This window comes from Giraffa tippelskirchi, chromosome 8 (assembly GCF_054371585.1).
Source record: "Giraffa tippelskirchi isolate mGirTip1 chromosome 8, T2T-mGirTip1v1.2.pri, whole genome shotgun sequence".
Taxonomy (NCBI): Eukaryota; Metazoa; Chordata; class Mammalia; order Artiodactyla; family Giraffidae; genus Giraffa; species Giraffa tippelskirchi.
In genome coordinates, this window is record NC_137282.1 from 128,653,902 (window position 1) to 128,669,209 (window position 15,308).

A 15,308-nucleotide genomic window follows, 5' to 3' on the forward strand; every position below is an offset into this window, starting at 1 on the left:
CGGACCTGGGTTTCAGCACTTCGGTTTGTTGTTCCACATGACCACAGTTCAAATGTAATTTAATTATACACATTACAGTCTCCATCTCCAGGAAGCTCAAAAGTATTTAATACATTTCAACTTGTTGTTAATATTATTTTTCCACTTCCCAATAAGACTATATGAAGCTGTAAGCTTTTCTCTAGAGATGGGGGTCCTTATGGCTGCCTGGGCCCAGGTATATGTGATAAATCCAGAGTCTAGGCCTAATGAAATGCAGAGAAGCAGCTACAGGGTTGATTCTACCTCATAAGTAAGAGTCAGAAGCTCACACACATATGTTTTGTGTGAACAGCACAGATGTATGTCAATATCTCTATACCTGTCCAACCAGTACACCATTTCCAGGAGAACTTTAGAACCACAGAACATAAATATTAGAAGGAGCTTTAGAAAGTATGGTGGATTTTATGTTTTCCATAACTTTCACACTTTTACTGGTAATAAAACAATAAACTGTACTATTTTAATGAAAACCACTCTGGGAGTCCAGCATCGAGCCCCGTTTGAGGGATGGTGTTTCCCAGCTGAGGAGGCAGAGGTACAGGGAGACTGAAGGACACTCTGCCATCGGTGACAGAACCAAGGCTGACAGCCAGGTGTCCTGGTTTCTAGTCCAAGTGTTTTAATTTTGCCTGTTTTACTTCATTCATGTGCAGTTAATGTTGCCATACTGCACACTTTTCTTTCTGGCAAGATACTGGTAATAGTGTAAGAACATAATCACTAAGATAAAGGCTGAGCTTGAAACCATTTTACATTTAAAACAAACAATTCAAAAACAGACTTTCATATCCATGGCTGTGTTTTTTCCTCCATCAGGGTCAACTCTCTTTGGGGATGGGGCAGTCACCCAGGGCAGCCACACTGCAAACATCAGTCCATGCCCACAGGCTCTCGAACTTCGTGGTCCAGTGGATTTTTGTCTAGCACAGCACCAACTGCACAGTAGATACAGCTGACCTTTGAACAATGTGGGGTTTAAACTGCAAGAGGTCACTTATATGTGGATATTTTTCCATAGTAAAACCACGGCACTACATGGTCTGGAGTGGGTTGAATCCATGGATGTGTAGGAACTGTGGGTATAGAAGGCTGCCCATAAATTACAAGTGGATCAACCCCCATGCTGTTTGAGGGCCAAGTGTACTTCATAAAGTGAGCTACACTTCATAAAGATAAAGGTCTACACAGGCTTCCAACAGGTAGATACCCTATGAGTTCTAAAAGAAGGCAGGTGGGCTTGAAGGTCAGAGCAAGGGCTGAAGGGAAGTCTGGGGCTGCCACCTTTCCCCAGCCTTGATCTCCTAGAACAAACCTTCAGGATTTCTGTGTAAATGCTGCCCCAGAGAGAGAAGTGCTGCTGAAATCTGAGCCAGGGGAGGAGGGCTAGGATTCCACCGCAGAGAGCTTCTTTGGCTCCCAGCACCCCTGGCTGAAGCGCAACAACTGAGGTCACTACACTTCAAGGTATAAGATGAGAAGGTCAGTGACAAAAGATGAGCTGACAAGCTCATCTTAGCAGCAATGGCACCAGACCAATAGTGTGCCCCAGATGGACAAGGTCACAGGAGATCAAGTAGAAATCAGGTAAGGGAAAAACGCAGTAACAAAGATGTCTGTAAAGCCATGGTTCCTGTTTTTTGAAATTTCACATCATCTGAAGGTTCTGAATGTGTAAGTATTCATTTCACACTTAGACCTTTCCTTTTTGCACCATGGATCTCTCTGGCAGTCTGGTGAACTACGAATCCCTTCTCAGAATTGTTTCAAATGCTAAAACAAACCACACAAGGAAGCCAATGATACACAGTGCTGCCCACAGAACCCTTGAGCAAAATGACACTGAAAGACCCCTGGCTAGAGGGGGAAGGGGCGACCGCCTGGGCCCTGGGCATAATGGTGCTGCACAGGACGAGACTTCAGCGCCTGGAACCTCCAATTCTGGGTCTCCTTGTAGCCAGGATCCTCATTTCTCAAGAAGAACTTGAGTTAGATATTCTTAAAGGAAAAAGGAAAGGAACGCCTCATTTAGAAAGTAATGACTATGATGATGGCTTTTGTATTCCTTCCCTACTCCCTCTTCCCCATTCTCTCTCTGTCATGCGCTTTTCCCCCTCAGCCCCCTTCCCGAACAGCACAGAGACGAGGAACTGGCAGCACTGGCACAACTGCCAGGTCCCCTCCTTGAAAATTCAATCCACTGCTTTCCCCCATTACTTCACTTTTCATTGCACTAAAATTCACAAATCATGTGATGTATACGTTTCTAAAGGAGGACACTGGTCTGTGACATCATTTCATACAACTTGAGAAGCTCTGCCTAAACCTTAAAGTCAAAGACGCAAATTCCTAACAGCAGCTAAGCAATAACATTCAAGTCAAATGTAGGGCAAACCACTTCTGCTTTGAAGACAAGACCCTCATTCTGATCATGACTGACGGCCAGCCCACAATGTTCGATCTGCAGTGACAAGTCTCTAAGTAAAATTCCTAAGTAGAAGGATCATAAGACTACAAATTCTAATTTAATTACACTGATTTAGGTAAACCCCAAAGACAACCTGCTGGGGTAGATATCAAATCCCAGTAAACAACTAGAGAATGTGGGCACCAGTGATACCACGGCTCCAGAGATTTCACTAGAAAATGGTTTGTTCTATTGGTATTTGATTAAAAGTCTGCTTCCACCTGAGTCAGGGCATTTCTCGTGCAGGGTCAATTCAGTTCCACCTGCAGGACAGCCTTTCAGTGGAAGGCCCTGAGGGAGGAAGAACACAAAACAATAGCTCTCCAGAGCCATTGAGATGGCGTATCTGGACCCACATCTGAGAAACAAAGAGCTGTGAGAGCACAGATGTGTCAAACGGTGAGAAGCACCTTTTCTGAGCAGCGCTGGACTTGCTGGCATCTGCAGAAAGCCTGGTCTCTGCCTGAGCACACATCACCCAACCCCCCCGTTGATCTTCATTCTATCTTTGCAGAAGTGTGACTTGCTTGCTGAAAGTTCTAATAAACTTTCTTCATAAATTGCACACTACTTCTGTGATTTAAATGAAGTTTTAAGCAGACATGGGGAAGCAAACAGTTACTCAACCTCAGTTTGCTTTTTAGGTGACACTTGGTAGGAGTCAGCTGACAAGAGAGTCTTTTGATATGTATGTTGTTTCTGAACTAGACTTCAGGCAAGTGGTCCATCTTCTCTTTTCTTTATAACCCCACACAGAGTTCTGCACACAGAGGATCAATCTATCATTCTGATGAACAAATCTAACCTTTTGTGCCAAAAAGGCACAATCATCTTTTAAAGGTGAGGTCAGCTCAAGCAACTTCTGCATCTCACTTGCCACCATTCACTGATATCCTAGTTTTAGCAAATCAGACACATCGAAGTCTCAGGCAAGAAATCTGTGGGAAGGCCGGCTCTGTGACAGATAAATGGCAGTGCCCAGTGATCACGGAAGTATCAAGGCTCCCATCAACATGATTCATAACACTTCCCTGATATCACAAAATCAACAGCTGCTGGTCTTGCTCAAATCATCTGATAGGGGTAAGTGGTTACCGAGAGGCCTACAGAAATAAATGAATGAACAGATAATGCCAGCTGTATCTCAGAAAGGGAGAAGGCAGTCTGATGAAAAAGCAACCTTAATTTATTACCAAACAAACAAACAAACAAACCCACTGAATTTTATGGCATTCTGAGCATCAAGGGAAAGTCAAAAGTTGATTTTAAATGGAGGTAAGAAGGCTTACAATGTAAAGTTGAGTCTGTTTCTTTTCTGGAATTATTTCCCAATGATTAAAAAAAAAAAATCAGAGCAAGAACTCCCACCAGTCTTGAGTGTGTGACTCAGGGAAGAAGAGTACACAGCATAATAGCCATCCCCCTCTTTCCAAGAAGGACACCAAAGTTATCTAGGGCAAGTTCACTTTATACTTAAGATACAATCTCTTACAGGAAATTTAAAACAATAACTTGAGACTTGGCAGTTTTATCATCCAAGCTATTGGGCTAAGCTTCAAGCTACTAATCCCCTGAGGAAGAGCACAGCCAGGAGACAGCTAAAACGAGCTTAGGAATGTATATAGCCATTTTATTATAAATGGCTACTTCAGCACCATTTTATTTGACTTTGACTTTTTTAAAGGCAAGATTAGCTATTACACATTTTGGACACACTTGGAAAACAACTTGTCAATCTATCTTGTGAAAAAAAAGATGACTCTGGAAATTCATCACACTGGTGAAGGGGGGAAAAAAAACCACCCACATTTTGGCTATCACTAAAAGCCAAGCAGAAAACTCCTGTTATTAAGGGTAAGTGGAAAATTACTGCTTATTATATGGTATTACACAGTTTACAGAAGCTGCAACTGCTCATTACAAACCGAACATCACACTTATCATCAGAGAGGGCAGTCGGAGCCCTGGCACCGCCTGCAGGAAAACGTGCTCAAAGTGCCAGGCTCCCTGAGGCTGAGGCATCGTTTCCAGCACAAAGGCAACAAAGGAGCGGATGGGCTGCAATCCTGCCATCCCCAGGAAGATCTTCTCTGCTCAAAGGCACACCTGAACTTCCCTCTGGCATGCTGAAGGCAGAGGAGTGATCTTTACTTACCCACCAAGGCCGAGCTCACTCCCATCTATGTAGTACGTATTTCCAGATTTAGCATACTGCTTGCTCCCATAAATGTCATCCCCACTGACTCACTCAGAGAAGAGCTGGTCTAGCTAAGTATGTCAGAATCCACAAATGCCTCTATTTACATTTGGATCAAGGCCCCTCAGCTACTACTGGTTCTGAGCCTACTGGGAAAGCTTAGCAAACGAGCCCATGAGGGAAGGGAAGTGCCCAGCACAGCGCCTGACCTAGAGCGATGGCAAAAATATGTCCCCTAAGTGATGGATGGATCAATAACATGTTTTTGAGTTAACATGGGCCTATGCCCCATGAATTGGGGGGTTTTAGCAGGGCAATGATTCAATACGAGTTGAATGATAACTTTACATAAGGAAGTGACTTAAGGAAACAGTGCCTGAGACTATCAGTTGTTCCATCCACGAATAGGAATGACTTAGAAGACTATGCCCTGGCCTCTCTTCTCATCTCCTCAGAAATTTATAAAGTTAATTAATATTAATGTATGTCTATGATATTAATGCAATGCAAAGGTATAAATTTCAAAACCAGACTAGAGATCCTAGATTGAATGCATTTGCAATTGTAGACCACAGCACATGCCACGTCTCACTAAAAACTTGATCACTAAATGTTACTATGGCCCTCTGTCCTCACAGGGCAATCTAGCCACGCGGCTGTGCCCCTGAGGTCTTCAGAAGCACTGATGAACAGGCAGAGGCTGTGGTACACTGGTGCTGTGAGAACATGGGAACATGAACTTTGGGGTCATACCCTCTTGGCAGTTTAAACTTGGGGGTCTCAACATTAGATTAGTATAGGTTTGGATTTTTATTTTAATTTAGGAAAAATGAAAAGATTCAGAAATGTGAAACAAATAACCAAGCTTCCATGAGCCCCTCCTTCCCCTTCCCCAGCACACCCTAGAGGAAAGACCATACGTTTCAAAGCTCCAGCAGTCTGAGTTTCTATTAAGCCTATATATCCACTGCCAAATCCTACAGAGAAGTGGGGAACTCCCTAGAGAACCAGGAAGGAAACATGAACAATATAAACAAGTTACTTTCATCTGACAGCAGCAGCCCAGCATGCTGCCCTCCTTTGCCTGAGCGTCCCCCACGCATGAAATGTACACTGAAGGCTCTGAGAACCGGAGGTGAGGAAGCAAGGGCTATCATCCAGTGTTTCTCAAGAGAGGAAAATCACCAGCATTCTGGGACACGTTTACTGTGCAACCCCGCCTAGAGGTAGAAGGACGAACAAGGTGACTACTCACCACACCTTCCCTTCAAAACTGTGCAGCCACATCACTAAGAACACAAACATTCTTTTGCTCACTTTTTTTTTTATGTGGGCTGTGAACCACTGCATAAATTTGGATCAAGAGGTGAAAAGTGTATGAGCAAAAAGCACTCACTAACTCCCTCCAAAACATCTGGTAAATGTGTGCAATTCCAGATGATCACCACTCTGAAACTACAGTTTAAACTTTGTAAGAAATGTTTATTACTGATACTCAGTATGTAATTTACAACCACCATGGTGAAATTCACTTACATTCCATTTCAAGGGATCATGAAAAGAAAATGTCATCTGAGGGGAAAATATGCTTTATGGATCTTGGCTTAAAACAGAGGAAAAACACGCATGCAAGTCTCTTTTGGGAGAAGGAAATAATCTAATAAATGGCCTAATGAACAAGGTAATGATTTTTTTAAGTAGGCAACAGGAAGGAAAGGGAAGAAAAACAGAGGCTAATAACTCTAAACCTGGATAGTGAAGCCCTAGGTAATCTGGTTTAGAGACTATAATTTTAAAACCAAGCTTTAAAGTATGAATTATGATACAGCTAATAGGCTGGTCAAATTAATACTGTGTGGAGGAAGTTGTAGTGACAGTATGGTAGGAAATTATGTGGAAATATAAGTGGACTTCTTTGTAATCTATAGTCTTCATCCTACCTTTTTAAAGAGTCTGTTTCTGACTTGTATGTCTGATTTTAAAATCTGAAGTTCACAGGTCCCTTTGGTTGGGAAATAACCAGTTTTCCCAGCTACAATGCAGGCCAATAGTAGGTGGCCAGGCTCAAATGCTTTCTTCCAGAAAAATTACCTAACCCTATGCCACATTCTGATCATGTCTATATGCTTACAGCCCTTCTCTGTTTTTGTTTTCATTTTTTTTTTTTACCGTGGTCTTACAGGCCGTGCAAAATTCTGGGAAAAGGGGATTCAGAATCAGGAGATCTAGGTTCTAATCTGGACTCTCATTAGATGAGGACTTGGAAATGTACTTGTGCCTCTGTCTTAGATCCGCATGAATAAACTGAGAGGCCTGGATTATGAATTCCAAGGTATTTTGAGTCACAATATTTTAGAACTGAAGGATCCTGTTTTGTATTTTCCACTGTGTGTGTGTGTGTGTTGTGATGGTTCCTAAATGTTTGGAAGTTGTGTAGAGTCTGTAAGTTCCTTCAGAGGAGAAATGTCTTCCTGGTTCCTCAGCATTTTCCTTCACAATGTAGCCTCTATCTACTAGGGTCACTCAATAAATATGACTCAATCAAAGTCAGTTGGGCTATGCATTTGATTGTAGATCTATTAACCAGAGGCCACTCTGACAAAATGTGGCTTGTATTTCCAAGGCAGCGTGGGGGTGGGTGGGGGGGCATAGCACCTTGAAAAATGCCTGGATTTGTAAAAAGCAAACTTCCTCCCAGCCTAGCCCCTTATTTCCTTCCTTCTCTGAAATGGATCCAAGAAAAAGTGAAATGTTATTAACTTGGATGTAAACAGATTACAGTGAATATTCAGTTAATAGAGCAAATTACTTGTATTTGGGAGGAGAAAGATCAAGGAAGAACTCACAGCATTTCTGGCTGGGTCTTGAGGGGAACAGAGGACAGGCAGAGACTTGAAGATTAGCCAGCAGAAATAGATAATTAGCTGATCTAAAACATGGACTCATTTGGCAATAGTAATTGGGCCAGACTGAAAGTAAAGTAGGATACCTGTAAGGAGAGAATTAAAGTGATAAAGATTAGAAAGTTTGGTGAGAGTCAGAGAGATGTGGTAATTATATACATGAAATCTGGACGTGAGGTCTAACAGTAGGACAGATATTTGAAAACAAGAAGTTTGGGGAAAGCTAGTCATGTGCAGACAGACGATGACCCAAGCAAGGACCTGAGGGTTTCTCAGTTGACCACTGGAGGTGCCTGTACAAGGAAATAAGACACCACAGCCAGGATAATCCAGCAACAGCATTCCAGACACCAGAACAGCAACAGATGCAAACAGAGTATAGACTGAGGGAACGCCACTGGAAGCCAATATAATATTCTGGGAGAGAGGTATGAGGGTCTGAATTAAGATGGAGGCAACACAGGGAATAGAAATAAAAGAAGAAATGATATAAAACAAAAGACATGGTACCTGACTGGCTGTGGAAGGCAAAGGAGAGGAAAGACTCAGAGGGGTAAGAGGTGCCCAGGAGAAGCTGTATCACCATCAATTCGAGCAGGGACATCAAGAGAGGAGCTGCTTTATGGGGAAAGATGAAGATGAACCTAGTCTTAGACAAATTGAGTTAGAGAAGCCATTCTAGAAAGGGCCAACATTTAATAGAAAATATGAATGGAAAAGACCCCTGAGCCAAGAGAATAAATCAGATAGTCAAGGAAGAGTGCCCTTTTAGTTCTATAAATTAATTCCATGTGCATGCTGGACCCCTGAATTCATGGGAACACCTTCTTTTCTTTCTTTAACCTAGGAAGAAAACACCAGCCTCTCAGCACCCTGGGACTGAGCTGAGTCAGCATTAATCAGGGCTTGATTATCAAGACAGCACTTATAATTCTGACCCAGGACAAACTGAGGCAGGTCACTCTAAGAAGATATGGTCAAAACAACACTGACTTTCCTTCCTGCTGCCTTTGTTCACTGACCAACAAACAGGCTCTGCTTTCCTTTTTAGCAGATCACATGCTGACCATTCATTTTAAGGAATGGATTTCTGTGGCAACTGTTATTCTGGTGTCTCTAGGTGCATAGTTAGCTTGCCTACTAAGGGTTATGTGACTCTGCCTAGAGGCCCAGGGTAGGGGGTGCAGACTGCACTGCTTTATTGGCAACGCCTATCTGAGAGAAGGGGTTGCTAATCAAGGGTTGCTCATGGTAAGGGGTGCATCCCAAGCACCTCTCTGGATCCTCTGCAAGCCATCCTAAAGCTCTGGGAGGGATCCAGAGAGCCAGGATTCCAGAGGAGCCCTGCTCTGTGGGAGGCTCCACCCCGCTGGGGGAGAGAACATCTTGCAAGTGGTTTCCAGTTCCTCCCCAGAGGTAATGCCAGTTTTTTTTTTTTTCTTTTCTTTTTTAACCTTTTATTCTGAAAGTCCAGAGAAACAACTGAAACATTTTAACCTGACAAACCTGGGATTTTAAATCAAATCAATTTCCAAAGTGAAAGGGGCACAGCTGGCAAACAGTTTTTAAAGCATTCAACCCCTCCATAAAGAAAAACTTTACTCTCTCTAAGAGTATTTAAAAATAAATGCAATGGACTTCCAGCCAGTAACCAATCTAAAGTGATACACTGTTGCTGGGGGATCTAGTCACTAACTTGAGGGGCAAGGATAGATGGTGGAGACCAGAGAAAACTACACCTCTGGCAATGACTGAATCTCTGGAATAAGACTATAAATGAATCAAGGATGATAGATCAATAATGGGTTAATAAAGGGAAGCTGGGAAGACACATTCTTAGTCCACAAGGACTACAATATCAGGGCAACAAGCAACTTCTATTCTCTCCCACAAACTCCTCCTAGTTCTCGGTGGCAGCATTTGAGCTGGGATGCACAGAGGTCCTGACTAAGCCCTATGAAGACAAGAGCTCTGGACAGAAGCAGGGCAAATGAAACCAACGTGTATGCACGACTGGAGACAGAGTGGTGGCCCTCATCCATTCATCTGTTCAGACAACAGTGCGAGTGCTAGGTCCTTGCTAAGAGACCATGGCTAAGAGCAAGTAAAACAGACCAAATCCCTGCTCTGATGGAGCTTACACTCTAGTGGGGAAAGGACAACAGTAATTTAATAAGCTTGCTAAGCAGAGTGTCAGTGTAAACTGTAGTATCACTTGTGAAGGAAAGAAGCTGGGTTCTATGAGAGGGAAGAGTAAAGCAATGGTCGTGACAGGTGGTCAGGGCAGTTTCTGAGAAAGCAGACTTGAGCTGAGAACAAAAGGATAATAAGGGTTAACCAGATAAGGAGCAGGGGAGTGGGCTCCAGAGAGAAGCCACTGGCACCTGCAAATGCCCTGTGGGAGGACAAAGCATGACTTGAGCTGGAATATGAGAGGGAGTGAGGCTGATGTAAACAGCAGAGTACAAGGAGGGGAATGAGGACTAAGTCTGGAGAGGCAGGAGGGGCCAGGGTGTGGAGGCCTCAAGGTCACATGAAGAGTCATGGACTCCGTCCAGAGAGCAACAGGAAGCCAGTGCAGGGTTCTAAGCAGATATAGGACAAGAGTTGTGCTTGGAAAATGCCACTGTGGTGACAATGAGTGAAGTCAACTTAAGAACACCACTCCAGATTCAATGCATGAGACAAATGCTCAGGGCTGGGGCAATGGGATGACCCAGAGGGATGGGATGGGGAGGGAGGTGGGTGGGGGGTCCAGGAAGGGGAACACATGTAAACCCATGGCTGATTCATGTCAATGTATGGCAAAAACTATTACAATATTGTAAAGTAATTAGCCCCCAACTAAAATAAATAAATTTATTAAAAAAAAGAAACGTTACAGAGAGACGGTCTGCGGGGGTGGGTGGGTCAGTTAGCGGAGCAAAGGAGAGAGGAGAGAGAGGATGGTAGTTGGCCTAGGTGGTCTTGACTGATCTTTGTCATTAGGAATTTAATATTAATATGAAAGCTATTTCCAAAAAACGAAAAATCTTTCTGATTATGTGCATTTTAATTGTGTCCACACAGCTCACTGATAAAAGTTTTACTGAGGTATATATATTTTTTTTAATAAAAGGCATGGAAAAATTATTATCCTCACAGAATAACGTGGCTCCTAGGTTAAGAAAGGGAGAGGGAAGAGAGCTCTCAGTTTCTCCCGCCTGATCACTGGTTATCCGAGGAGACGGCATTTCTTTCCACAGCCATCACCTGTCAAATGGTCTGGGTGGGATGAAGCCTCTCCACTAGCAGCCCACAGAAGCTGCAGACAGCACTAAACTTATAACTCAGTTCACATACTGAGCATTGAAATCTACTTTCCATATGGCTTCCAACATAGGAATAAATTTTTCCTTAAAAACTTTCTGCAACACACAGAGGTAAATCCCTTCTCTGGGTGTGCAGGGAGGAGTGCCTGACTCCCTTTTGATGTTCTTTATTCCAAAATACTCGTCGACTCCTGCTACTCATAATCCACAAACAAAAGCTTGATGAACAAGTGTCTCCAAGTCTGGTCTGACAGGTAGATGCCTTCTAGGGGTAGGCTCTGATATCTTATCGTGAACATGGGGGTCTGCCTCGGACCAGACTTGCCCTCTGTGTTTTATCTGAATTCCATTGTTTTCTCATTTTTTTGCCATTCCTTTTACAGGTACATGTTTCTCTATCATTCAAGTTCTAAAACTCTTGACAAAATTAACAGCAGTGTTTGCCCTTTCAAAAAAACAGGAAAGAACATGACTAGCTTTTCTCATTGCTGTCAAATGCTCTGTAGAAAAATGGAATTAAGTACAAAAAGAGAAAAATAAAATCTCCATTGAACATTTAGAAGTGACAATTACACAACCAGAGCCCATTAATTGGCTCACGCTTCAAGAAGCAGCAGCAGGCACAGCCCTCCAACCTCGCAGGGAGGGGCTCTGAGGAGGGCAGTCGGCAGTTACCCCAGCAGACTCACGAGAAACAGTAACATTTCAACACAGGACCTATGCGACAGCCAAGAGCTGCAGTCCCGTCCCGGAAACTAAAACTTGACACTAACCAGGAACTTCTTCTCATCAGCAGTCTCAATGGTGAAGTTATTTCCTCTGTTAAAACCCACTTTCTTTCTATTGCATCACATTAGTGACTCCAAGCCCTCGACACACAGCCCCCAGGTCACATGGTTAGTAGTGCCCTCCTGGAGCCAACTTGAGATTTTTGTTTTGCCAAGTGTCAGCCGAAGAAACAAAGCTGGCGGCAAGGAAGCTTTTTCACTAACAATGGCAAAGAAGATGCAGGCAAGGTAAATAAACAGTCTAGGTTTAAATGTCCCGTTTTTCAATCTTGCTACACTTTGGCAGAGTTTACTGAGGCTGTAACTCTCCACCTTTAATTTATCCCGTTGTCTTCAACCACTGCAGCACTTAGAGGAAGGAACACGACTCCTGGTCCTGAGATTCCTAGTGAATAAACAGCACCAGTCACAGAAACAGACCCGCGAACAGAATGCTGCCCCTCCCCAGCACTAAATGACAGTACAGTCACAACGCGGACATGCTGCTTGTCAGACAGGAATGCGGTCAGGCTGAAGTACAGGGAGCAGACCCGCTGTCACCACAGAGGCCTCGGCAGGTGACACAGTCAAAGTGCTCCTCAGGGAAGGCCCAGGGAAGAAACTGTTTCTAAAGTTAGGATGCTACAGAAATTGCCTGATCCAAGGTGATGCTCCAAGCAGGCCTGGCCCCTCTGAGTGGGGAGACTCAAGTGGACATGGACTGCTAAAGTACTGAGGAAAGACAAAAAGAAGTGCTGTTGGAGAGCTGGGCTCTGAGAGGACCAAGGGGAGAAGCATAAGGAAAAGGGGGCTCAGGTGTCATTTTCAGGGAAACACTTGTGCTTAGGGTAAGTGGCTTCAAGGTTCTGAAAGGCTAGTAGGATATTGCTATGTGCAGCACTTATTTAATTTCTTTAATTTATTGTTGACAGTGAATAAACCACGCTCCTCTGCCAGCATATGCTACTCAAATAATGGCAAGAATAAATCTCTACAAAATACTTATGGCTGTAGCTAGAAAAACACTTTTAAAATAAAGTTTTCTTCTTGATTTTAAGAGAAGTACATGTAAATTGATCAAAATGGAGGAAACCATAAATAACTTCCCTAACTCCAATATACAAAGTTAACCTTACTAACGTTTTGGCACGTCTCCTTCTGGTTTTCTTCTTCCAGTATTTTTTCCTACTTGTGATAATACTTCTATAATTTTCAGTCCTGTTTTAAAAATCTTGAATGAGTAGTTTCTTAAGTTATTAAAAACTCTTTTTTTTTGGTTGCACCATGCAGGATCTTGGTTCCCTGACTAGAGATCAAACCCAGGCCCTCGGCAGTGAGCGTGCAGAATCCTAACCCCTGGACCACAAGAGAATTCCCTAAAAACTCTTCACAACATCATTTTTAATGAGCACTTAAGCTGAGGAAGAAAACTTATTCAAAAGGAAATGTGGGTAGCATATCTAGCAGGCACATAGTTTATGAGAAAACGAGCCTAAACTCTGAGATGCTAGGTAGTTTCAGATTAGGACAACAGAATTCTCAAGCAGAAAAAGAAAATTTTCAGTAATACCCAATTTTTTATATCTAATCTTTTATATTTGCCAAAATGTTTGCCAAAGGCACAGTCTTAGATGATGGCCGAGATTACTAACACTTTGGCAGACACAGTTATTAGTCAATGGGGCCATGACAAAGTGAAGAAATGGTTAAAAAATGAACACAAACGAGGTCAATATGAAAGGAGCTCAAGCTTCGCAGGAAGCAAGACAGCTGCATAAAATGAAAGAAGTGCAGCCAAGCACAAGCAAGGAAAGGAAAGGAACGGGGTCACTGGGAAATATCAGCAGCCCATGTGGTAGAGCTTTTGGGAATTCAAGTTCAATACAGCCGACGTTATAGGCACATTTACCTTGCTTCCTTCCTGGAAACCAATGAGGGGACATCAAAGAAATACAAAGGGAATACATTCATAATAGTGTTGCAAACTGAAAGGAAGGCTATTAGCAAATCAAGATTTTGTTGAATTTCTAGAAAATGGTAGGTGGATGAAATATTATTCGTAAATCTGAGGGGAATTGGGCAGATTTCCACAGAGCAGCCAACTGCACAGGATGGAAGAAAAATGATTCATACTCGGCCATATATACCATTGTGAAATTTAAGACCTTCAAAGATGAAGAGAAGATCCTAAAGGTATCTATGGGGAAAAATAAATTACTACAAAGAATAAGAATATGATTATATCAGATTTCCCATCAGCGAAGTTAGATGCTAGATGGCAATAAATCCAAGCTTTCAAAATTCTGAAGGAATTGAACACTATACCCAGTCAAACTATGATTCTGGCATGCAAGTATTCTGAAAATTTGCTTTCCACATATCCTTTCTGAAGAAAGTACCTATAGATTTACTCTGTGTAATGCTCATGAGGGATCTTCTTAACTAAGACCCAATCAATTCATATTTGGCTTCAAACTCAGCCAGGAGTAAGAACAGGAAACACAGTGTGCCCCCAGGGTAGCAGCAGGCATTTCTCCTCAGGGGGAGTCCTTGCAGCAGTCCTCACAACTGCACAAGAGCCATTCCTGCCGGCACGCAGGTGGCAGCTCCGATGAGCACATAAGACTTATACTGAGCAAGCGTGGAACCGCTCTGGCCTAGAAGCCTCATATTTCAAAAGGAAACTAATCTCTCTTGGAACAGCTCCATAAACACAGATCCCAGAACTTTCACAAGGGACACGTCTAATCACAACTCATCACAGTCAGGAAACCCAAAGCTATGACTTTCAACCAGATATTTTAAAGTTCTCCCAGTTCAGTTCAGTCGCTCAGTCATGTCCGACTCTGCGACCCCACAGGCTGCAGCACGCCAGGCCTCCCTGTCCATCACCAACTCCCGGAGTTTACTCAAACTCACGTCCATTGAGTCGGTGATGCCATCCAACCATCTCATCCTCTGTTGTCTCCTTCTCCTCCCACATTCAAACTTTCCCAGAATCAGGGTCTTTTCCAATGAATCAGTTCTTTGCATCAGGTGGCCAAAATATTGGAGTTTCAGCTTCAACATCAGTCCTTCCAATGAATATTCAGGACTGATTTCCTTTAGGATGGACTGGATGGATCTCCTTGCAGTCCAAGGGACTCTCAAGAGTCTCCTCCAACACCACAGTTCAAAAGCATCAATTCTTCGGCGCTCAGCTTTCCTTATAGTCCAACTAATATCCATCCATGACTACTAGAAAAACCATAGCTGGGAGTTCTCCCAGGCTAGAGGAAATTTACCAATCAGTGGTGATTTTATTCATAAGCAATGTTGCCTGATATCATAGCCAACATTCCATTTCTCTTAGGTTTTCAGGGGAAGAGATCTAGAAAGGTAACTGGGCCAAAGGACAATATCTCCTACAAAGGATAAAGGGTCTTATTACTCCTTTACCTAAATTCTACAAAAAGAAAAACAAATGATCACAGTTGTAGAGTAGGCCTCAGAAACAGTCTGTTCAAAAATTAACCAATGATGGGAATGTAAATAGGTGCAGCCACTGTGGAAAACAGTACAGCAGTGTCTCAAAACACAAAAAACAGAACTACCATGTGACCCAGCAATTTCACTCCTGGG

The 15,308-nt window shown here is 43.0% G+C and overlaps 1 protein-coding gene across 4 annotated transcripts in view; it reads right to left on the minus strand.

Annotated features, from left to right (window-relative positions):
- Positions 1-15,308, minus strand: part of BTBD9 (BTB domain containing 9) — a 396,006-nt gene that overhangs the window by 54,329 nt on the left and 326,369 nt on the right. The gene's annotated exons all lie outside the window — the stretch shown is intronic.